Source organism: Megascapheus bottae, chromosome 33 (genome assembly GCF_031878675.1).
Source record: "Megascapheus bottae isolate mThoBot1 chromosome 33, mThoBot2.hap1, whole genome shotgun sequence".
Taxonomy (NCBI): Eukaryota; Metazoa; Chordata; class Mammalia; order Rodentia; family Geomyidae; genus Megascapheus; species Megascapheus bottae.
In genome coordinates, this window is record NC_143541.1 from 634,414 (window position 1) to 642,853 (window position 8,440).

The 8,440-nt window shown below is 38.0% G+C and overlaps 1 non-coding gene across 1 annotated transcript; it reads left to right on the top strand.

Moving 5' to 3' along the window:
• The first annotated feature begins 1,236 nt into the window (after positions 1-1,236).
• Positions 1,237-1,362, top strand: LOC150042813 (U6atac minor spliceosomal RNA). The gene has a single exon (XR_016533554.1). It is a non-coding gene; the product is annotated as a U6atac minor spliceosomal RNA (small nuclear RNA).
• Positions 1,363-8,440: the final 7,078 nt, after the last annotated feature.

Here is an 8,440-nt window from a genome sequence, read left to right on the forward strand (position 1 = left end):
TAGATAGATAGATAATGTGAGTGATTTATTAAATAGAGACTTCAAGCAGTGACTTAGGAGATGGTTTCCAACTCAGAGAATCTGTAACCTAATATTGTTTTGTTGTTTCTTTTTAAGTATTTGTATCCCCAAATACCTGACTGTATAGCTTCATTCAAGAGAATGTAGAGGGAAAAAAATGAGTTAGTACTTCAAGTGGTAGAATGTCCAATAGCAAGAGCTGGAATTTGAATCCTATTCTCACAATTTTTAAAAGGGGAGCTCTGTAGCTTTCATTTTTGTTTGTGTTAATTTGTACTGATCTTCAACTGTTTTCAAGTACTGTATTATCCAATACCACTTCTTCATCAAAACTGTTGAACTTGAAAGAGTGGATAGTAGTTGTTTACAGACATTTCCTCTCTAGATTTTCATATAATTAATTATAGTTAATTAGCTTACACATCCCAAGTGATCTATTAAATCTTAATTTATATGCGTTTCATGTAGCATAGTCTTTACATAAGAATGCTTAGTAAGGAGGAATGATATTTAATGAAATGTGTTCAAGTAGAGGCCAATTACAAATTTGAAAGGTCAGACATAAAGGAGGGTCATAAACCATGACTGAATCAGTCATACTGTATTAATGGATACTCAGAAATGAGTATGGACGTTTAAGAAAGCTCATGGGTCAAAATATTTGAGCTAGCTTCTTATAACTATCAATAACTATAGTTTCTAGGGTTTTTAATTACCTAGAATTATTTTCTAAAGGAGCAGAAAGATGAAAAAATTAACTTCAATACATCAGGCACCAGAAAGTTAAGCCTATAATCCTAACCATGCAGGAGGCTGAGCTTTGAGGATTTTTGGTTCAAAGTCAGACTAGGAAGGAAAGTCTGTGACACAAAATCCAGAAGTAGCCAGGCTCGGTGACTCACACATGTAATCCTAGCTATTCAGGAGGCTGAGATCTGAGGATCAAGGTTCAAAGCCAGCCCAAGCACAAAAGGACCTGAAACTCTTATCTCCAATTAACTTCTAGAAAATGGGAAGTGGGGCTTGGCTCAAGGGTAGGGTGGTAGGCTTGAGCTGAAGAGCTCAGGGACAACGCCCAGGCCGAGTTCAAGCCCCATGACCCCCCCCCCCACACACACCACACACACATAATCCAGAAGTGGAGTTGTGAATGAAGTGGTAGGGCACTAGCCCTGTGGTAAAGGGGGAAGAGTTGGAATTTCTCAGGGAACATTAGTTGTGTATGAAAGGAGAGAAGGTTAGCAGTCCTATTGACAAGGGTAGAGGAGGCCCTTGGGCCTGACAACATGTATATGGTTAAGGCATTACCACTACTTCAGGGAACATTAGCCTAGACCTTGAGTTCAACCCCAATACTGGCCCAGATCATCATCACCATCATCATCATCATCATAATTATAATAAGAAGCACAACTGGCCTTTAGAAGTGTCGACTCAAACTCAAGTTCAATTGTCTTTGTACTCAGAACTTATTCATGAGCATGTCAAAATGATAAGGAGGCCCCCACACCCCCATAAAGATCCCTCATTACTTAACTCAAAATGAAACTTGTTAGATTTTGAACCTCTCCAACACTCCATTATCCAGAGTCAAAACATTTCCCTTTTATTACTTCTAAATGCTATTGACTAATAAAGAAATCTAATGAAGTGCTTCTTGATTTTCACTCATCCATCATACCATTTATTATGGACTAATTGGCATCTATATGGCTACTATAGTATATTTTTTCTAGGATTCAAATTACCTCCTACATGAATATTACATTATGTAATAGTCACAGAATCTCATTGCCATATCTATGATATATCATATTTTTTTTCTTATCAAAGAAGCCAAACAGGTGGGAATGTATTATAAGTTTCAGCAACCCAGAAAAGAGACATTACCTCATTGACTTCCTGGACGGCGGGGGCTTTCAAAAGGCTCCCTCTCCAGATGCTTGTTACAAACCATTAGCTTCTTCAGCCAGCAATAGGTTGCTCATTATTTTTATTTATTTAATTTTTGTCAGTTGTAGGGCTTGAACTTAGGGCCTGGGTATTCTCTTTGAACTTTTCTGCTCATACCTGGTGCTCTACCACCTTAAGCCACAGGTGTCCTTCACGTTTTCTGGAGGTTTATTGGAAATAAGAGGCTCATGGACTTTCCTACCCAGGCTGTCTTCAAACTGCCATCCTCAGATCTCAGCCTCCTACATAGCTAGGATTAAAGGCAGGAAACACTAATACCTGGATGGGTGGCTTTTTTCCCCCCAAGGCTGACCTTCTCAAGTCTTAGTCCCTCAATCCCTACCTCTACTTCTAGGCCTAACCTAGAATAAAAAAAAGAAAACAAAAAAGTACATTATTAAAATATTTTGTAGCAACCTTCAGTTACACTAAACTTCCTGCCTAGACAGCTAAGTTATCTCTAAAACCGCTTATGAATTAGTTTGTGCTTTAGTTAAAAAATCTTTAAAAATATTCCCAAGAGATTCAGGCATGTAACATAAATAGACATTGCTTTTCTAGAATCCAGAGTTTAGTATACATGATATGCAAATTCTTGAAATTTAATATTTTTGTAACCAGTACGATGATATATTCTGGATAAAAGAATTTACAAGTAATAAGTTCCAAATAGCATGAGATTTACTTAAATTCCTCATGGCTCATTCAATGTTTAAAACATTATTATGGTCAGATATTCATTATATTGAACTACAATCATCATTATTAATTTATTCAACAAACAGCTGTGTAGTAGCTTCTGTGTGTCAGGAATTTTTATAGCCAAAAGGATTTTAGTTAATTTACAAAAGTGAACATGGCCCTTGATTTTTAATTCATAGTTCAGAGACAGAGATAGAGAATAAAATGGACAGACAGAGGAATCAGGAAATATTAATAAATAAAATGAGTTCTCTGAAATGAATCGAGAGAAGCTGTTGTGTTGGATATGTTAATAAAGGGAGCACATTTCATGAAGAAATATGAGGTGCAGTTAGTGGTAGACGAGATAGAGATGAAAGATGTTTTCAGACTGAAAAGGAAAACTAAATGTGTGAATTTACAAAACAATGACTGTAAGTGGAAATGGCAGAGTTGGTAAGGAAAATAAGCGGTCTAGGCAACGTATAATTCCTTGGACATTTGGATTTGATTGTCCATGACATAAATAGGCAATGGAACATTTTTAATCATATTTTATTGTCAAGGTGATATATGGAGGGGTTACAACTACATTCATCACGCAATGGGTACATCACCTCCCTAACATGGATACCCCATTCACATGTGAGATATGAGAGGATTAAATGTCTGAAGATATCATCCATGGATTATGTACATGAGAACAGTGAAGTGAGGAGGAGCCAGTGGTGCTGGAATAGCGGATATATTACCAGCATGGTCTAGGATATTTGGGGCCTGGAAAGACAGAGTGATGCAGGCCAGAGTATGGTTTCGTGGTGAAGGGGAACAGCTTGCTGATAGACGCATTCTATTAGTGATGAATTGACAACAGTTAAAGAAGTCCATCGAGTAATCATGATTCACTATCTACATCTCTGTATTGTTTCATGACATCATGCTTTCCTGTTTAGGGAAACTTTTGTGTCAAATGGTATGGCATCATCTATCAGTTTAGATCGCTAACTCAAAAGCTCTCCATTATTTTTATAGACATTCTCCCTATACTTTTACATTCTTTCTCCTCCCTAGCATTCCCTCGGTACTTACATATACATAGTAATCATCGTTCTCCCTCCCTTCAGAGAAAGAAAATTATCACTAAGCACTCTGATTCAAAAGCAATCAGCAATAGGGAAAAAACAAAGCATTGATCTATACTAAATCACCAAATGCATATGTGGCTAGAGAAGATAAGAAGGTCCAGCGAGAGCTATGGTATTAGAAAATAAATGGTATGCTAGTCATTGAGAGTGCTTGTCCATAGAAGTGAGTGGAAATAGAGAGTATTTGCTTATTATCTCCAGCTCCAATAGTAAATTATCACGGAACTGGCAAATACTGAAGTGGACATAAATTTGGGGTTTGCTGTGCTGAGGAGTTTGCAGCTTGGTGTATATTTCAAATGCCTTTGGAGGCTACTGATCATCTTGATATGTGGCCCCCTGCTGCAGATAAAGTATAAGGTGATTTCTGGCTGGAAACTTCACCAAGGCTCTCCAGACTTAGAAAGGTCTTTTTTCCCCTCTAGTAAGAGTTTACAGATTATCTTCAATTTTCCTTTCCGTATCAAGTCATCTCTAAAGTATCATTTCACTTCATTATCTTTTAGGAACAAACTCGAGGAGTTATTGATTTCAATTATGGAATACTTGGTTTATTTAACACTTACTAAAATCACTTCTTGGACATAGTGATTGATAAGTATGTGTCTGTGTGTGTGTGGAAGAGAGAGAGTGAGTGAGAAAGAAAGAAAGAGAGAGAGGAGAGAGAGAAAGAGAGAGAGAGAGAGAGAGAGAGAGAGAGAGAGAGAGAGAGAGAGAGAGAGAGAGAGAGAGAGAGAGAAACTGATTGTACTTTCAGAGAATTTATATCCAATGAGGTAAACTTCAATAAGAAAGAATACAGCATATATAAAACAAATTCATATATAATAAGTGACATATATAGGTGTACTAACCAAGGATGAAAATTTGATCTGAGTTGTGCACATAAGTTTTCTTAAGGTAGGATTCTAGGTATATTGAAATTACGAAGAGACCATAATCCATGGCTTAACAAATGGAGTGATTTTAAAGAAAATACAATATCCCTTTTCTCTGCAGAAATTCTGGCTAACATTTTAGCCACCAGTGGTTCTTAGTTTGCAACGAGTTATTGCTTGGCATAAGCAAGAGGAGATGAAGGATTTCTAAAGCTGACTACATACCTACTACCACTTCTGTTTAAGAACTAGAAAGCTTATGACCCACTGTTGACAGCTCAGTAATGTCATTTGAGCAAGTCTGGTTTTCTTCCTGTGTCTACTCTCGGCTCAACTATCTTTTCAGTCTCCATCAAAGCTGCTAGATTTACTTTCTGTGTGAAAGGAATCTGTTTTCTGTGACTGGTGGTGGTAATGACTTCTTCCTACAGGGAAGTAGCTTAGAGTGACATTCTCCATCTTTCTGCTCCCTGCAATGCTCCTGCCCCCTCCAGAGCTTCTGGAAAATCAGGCTTACATGATTACTGTGGGCAGTCAGCTCTTGGACTGTATAGAGGCACAATACTCTATTAAATTCAGACAATCTAATGTCACGAGGGTGGGAAGTATAACTGGAAACTGCATTTTTTATTGCTTCAATGTGCCCCTCTCGGTTTCCAAGGTCTTTCTGGTGATATTACAGTGTTTTGTTCTGCATAACATACTTTTCTATTCTTTCCCTCCCCCCTTCCCCCAATAAAGATAGGAAAATGGCCGATTCTTGTATAAGCATTAAAATAGCTACTCATTTTATTGAAATATCAATACATTTTATATAAGCCAAAATCAAAATAGCATTTTTGTCATTTTCCTAATTCTTGACCAACTCAACCCATTGTCTTATATGGAGTTTCACTCATGTTCCAGCCCCGTGCAATCTAATTCCCGTTCCAAGGAATTGGCGGATCCTTTCTGTTACGATTATCAGTTACCTGACTCAGTTGTTGAAGCACTCTGCACACACAATCCAAACTGGGCCTTACCCAGTTTAATTATTAAAAAGTCTTTGAAAGCACCAGGATTTCATCAGTGATCCATTTAGATCGAACAGGTCTCCTGCCCACTTTGTGCACACTAGAAAAGTGGAATGCTAACTTACGGGGAAAAAAATAACTGATGAAGGTGGTTAAATAGGTGTCTAATGAGGCAAATAGATTTTTCCTCTGATTTTCACCTGCCTGTGGGCTCAGAAAAATTTAAATAGCCCCATTGAAAAAAAGAACCAGCCATTGTCTATATAATCATTGCTTCATGGTGAGCCAATAAGCGTAAAGTAACACAGGTTGTGATTTCATGAAACATGAAGTTCAGGGAAATCCAGGTAATTGATATTTTGGCATCAAACACTCCACAGAGACAAGCAATATCAACCTTCCTGCTGTTGCATCTCAGGAAACAAAAGGGATGGGGGAAGAAGTCTTAAACGTCAAGAAACATTCCCACAAAATGGAATTTCCATAGTAGTTTCCATGAAGTCCATGCAAACTGATTGATGCTCCCAAAATCATTAGAACAGCTACAGGAAATTAGAGGACTAGGTCACTGAGCAGAAAGTACCAGTTAGTTCACTTGTCATAGAAATAGATAGAAGGTATGGGGCATGTGAACTGTTGAAATTCAATTGAGGTTTAGGATGGCAGGAAGAACCTGCACCATTTTGGATAAATATGATTGAGTGGTATGGGAATCACAGCAAAGGTTATTAAAAGTAAAAGCACATTATAGAGAAGGAAGGGAGCAGGCAACAGACACTAGTGATAGTTGTCTGAAACTCTTGGGTTGTTTATTGTCATGATTGAGTGATTATGGTAATATGATAATGCATATAAATAAGAAAACACTTTCTCTGGAAAGCATTGACAAGGGAGACTGCCTTACATGTTTCATTCAGAACTTGGTGAGTTACAGAGCATCCTGTACAAATAAAATTACATCAGCAGGATATCAGTAGCTCACACATGTAATCATGGCTTCTCAGGAGGCTGAGATCTAAGGGTTGTGGTGTGAAGCCAGTCCATGCAGGAAATTTCATAAGTTTCTCTTTAATTCACTCCCCAAGAGCCAGAAGTGGAGCTGTAGTCCAAGCAGTAGCCTTGATCGAAGCAATTCAGGTAATACCCTAAGACCTGAATTTAAGCTCTAGGTATGGGACTCTCTCCGTCCCCCCCAACCCGTCACATCCCCCCCCCACAACTTTAATCTCTTGTTTTTGAGTTCTTTACTAAATTTTCAAGCTTCTACAGCATCTCTGCAGAAAGGATTTGAAGAGACACAGGGTGGGGGATTAGTAAAACTGGAGAGCAATTGAATGCACTGCTGAAGTATTTTGGCCAGGATTAGAAGACCAGCAGAAAGTTTGTCTGTGTTTTGTGGTAGCCAGCTGCTTTTTCTTTTCCTGAGGCCATCTCACCATCCTTTTTAAAGAAGGCAAACTGATCAGTGCCCTTAAATAAGGTCAAGCTTTGTGAGTATCTTTATCCTATAACTTTTTTGCAACTGCAGCTGTTATGCCAAATATATCTGTGAAAATTGGTTGTATGTGTAGACAGTCGCAAAATCTTTCCTACATCAATTTGAAGATCTCTAAACTATGCTGAGAGAGACGATCTGATGAGAATTAGTATCCTTTCCTCTTCTCCAAGTCGCAGCGTCTAGCGATCCATGGTCAAATGACAAGATAAACATTTTTTACTACACTTTTCATTGTCATAACTTTTTTTTACAGAGAAACAAAGAGTATACACGGGTTTGAGATGGTTAGAAAGATCCTTAGCAGCCTTTTCATATCAGAGTATCACACATGCTGAGCAGACATGTGAACCACATCCACTGTCTTAGATTTTAAATGAGTGATCAGTAAAGTAATAAGGAAAAAGAACATTTCTCATTTATGTATGCATAGATGCACAGGTTAAAATAAACTGTGATGGACAATTTTTTTCCAGTCCTGGGACTTGAACTCAGGGCTTGGGAAATGTCTTTGGGCTTTCTCAAGTTTAGTGCTCTAAAACTTGAGCCAAAGCACCACTTCTGCCTTTTTCTGTGTATGTGGTACCGAGGAATCGAACCCAGGGCTTCGTGCATATTAGGCCATGCTCCCAGCCACTGTAACTGACTTTTATACTGTTTGGACTTGTAAAATTGTCTCTGTTGTGGGAATAAATTTTCATTCCATTCTAACCCTGTTCAAAATATGCATCCACTCATTCTCTTAGTTCTGACTCTGCAGGAACCAAACAAGTTCCTCCTGCGTAGTTCTAACTTGAGGGGTAAATTGTCCTGCTCAGGAAAGTCAGACTCCTGAGAAGTTCAATTTTAAAATAAGCCCAGAAACCAAGCATTTGTTTCGTTCACATCAAGATTTTGAGTTTGGTAAATGAATGTTAGTTTTCTCTGCATATCCCCAGATAAACAGACACTGGGGCCTTGTGAAGATATGTGTAACACAGCAGTCAAGATAACATCATTGGCTGAGCAAGTTCTGTCAAGACCATATAGAAAATCAGAATGCTGAATAACATCGGGAAACAGTAGCTGGATTGGGTGGATTGACCTGAAGAAGAGTTACAAGTATTCATAATTACAAAACTAAGAGACAACTTTGAAAAATGGATCATATGGCTAGATGCAGTTAAATTTTGTTCTTCCTGTGATTATGTTTTGATATTCTAAACCCCAGGAACCCGTGCTATGATTTTATTATTAAAATAAGGTAATTAAGTT